Source organism: Haemaphysalis longicornis, unplaced genomic scaffold (genome assembly GCF_048455015.1).
Source record: "Haemaphysalis longicornis isolate Haplotype H1 unplaced genomic scaffold, Haemaphysalis longicornis Haplotype H1 scaffold_9, whole genome shotgun sequence".
Taxonomy (NCBI): Eukaryota; Metazoa; Arthropoda; class Arachnida; order Ixodida; family Ixodidae; genus Haemaphysalis; species Haemaphysalis longicornis.
Window position 1 is genome coordinate 85,727,202 of NW_027526460.1, and position 1,316 is coordinate 85,728,517.

The 1,316-nt window shown below is 44.5% G+C and overlaps 2 non-coding genes across 2 annotated transcripts; both read right to left on the reverse strand.

Annotated features, from left to right (window-relative positions):
- Positions 1–379: 379 nt before the first annotated feature.
- On the reverse strand, positions 380–451 carry Trnat-ugu (transfer RNA threonine (anticodon UGU)). Its single transcript has one exon. It is a non-coding gene; the product is annotated as a tRNA-Thr (tRNA).
- Positions 452–862: 411 nt separating this feature from the next.
- On the reverse strand, positions 863–934 carry Trnat-ugu (transfer RNA threonine (anticodon UGU)). Its single transcript has one exon. It is a non-coding gene; the product is annotated as a tRNA-Thr (tRNA).
- Between the last annotated feature and the right edge of the window lie 382 nt (positions 935–1,316).

Here is a 1,316-nt window from a genome sequence, read left to right on the forward strand (position 1 = left end):
GTTATTATATTTTTTTGTTATTAATTACGTGAGAAAGAAAGAAAGAAAAATACGCGCCCACAGTGGGGACCGAACCCACGCCTTTCGATTAGATCTCGAATGCCTTACCAATTCGGCTATCTGGGCGACTATGTACTCCTTCACTTTCTGGGGTATTATATTTGCTACAACTGTATCTTACGCCTATATATATATATATATATATATATATATATATATATATATATATATATATATATATATTTACAGAAAGATAGGGCAGCAGTCTACAACGCCAAAGGAGGCATAGGGGTGTGGTTAGGCTCTTTTCTTTTTCACTACGGTTAATGAAGTAATCATTTTTTTTAATATACAGAAGAAAGAAAGAAAGAAAAACACGCGCCCAGAGTGGGGACCGAACCCACGCCTTTCGATTACATGTCGAATGCCTTACCAATTCGGCTATCTGGGCGACTGTGTTCTCCTTCACTTTCTGGGCTATTTATATTTACTAGAAGTGTATCTGACGCTTGAGGGTGGTAGCCAGCGCCACTCTGACTACACGGGGAGAAGGGGACCTTCTTTTCAACCCCCGGGCCGTGACTCGAGCGTCTACAGCCTGTCATGAGCGGGTAACTGGCGGGAAGCCCTCTTATGCTACCTAGGCATCAAGGCTGCCAGAACCGAGACCCTCGCTAGGCTTTCGCAAAATAATATAGTAAGGAAATGAGGGGCTCGTTGAGGAAAATACAGAAAGATAGGGCAGCAGTCTACAACGCCAAAGGAGGCATAGGGGTGTGGTTAGGCTCTTTTCTTTTTCACTACGGTTAATGAAGTAATCATTTTTTTTAATATACAGAAGAAAGAAAGAAAGAAAAACACGCGCCCAGAGTGGGGACCGAACCCACGCCTTTCGATTACATGTCGAATGCCTTACCAATTCGGCTATCTGGGCGACTGTGTTCTCCTTCACTTTCTGGGATATTTATATTTACTAGAAGTGTATCTGACGCTTGAGGGTGGTAGCCAGCGCCACTCTGACTACACGGGGAGAAGGGGACCTTCTTTTCAACCCCCGGGGCGTGACTCGAGCGTCTACAGCCTGTCATGAGCGGGTAACTGGCGGGAAGCCCTCTTATGCTACCTAGGCATCAAGGCTGCCAGAACCGAGACCCTCGCTAGGCTTTCGCAGAATAATATAGTAAGGAAATGAGGGGCTCGTTGAGGAAAATACAGAAAGATAGGGCAGCAGTCTACAACGCCAAAGGAGGCATAGGGGTGTGGTTAGGCTCTTTTCTTTTTCACTACGGTTAATGAAGTAATCATTTTTTTTAATA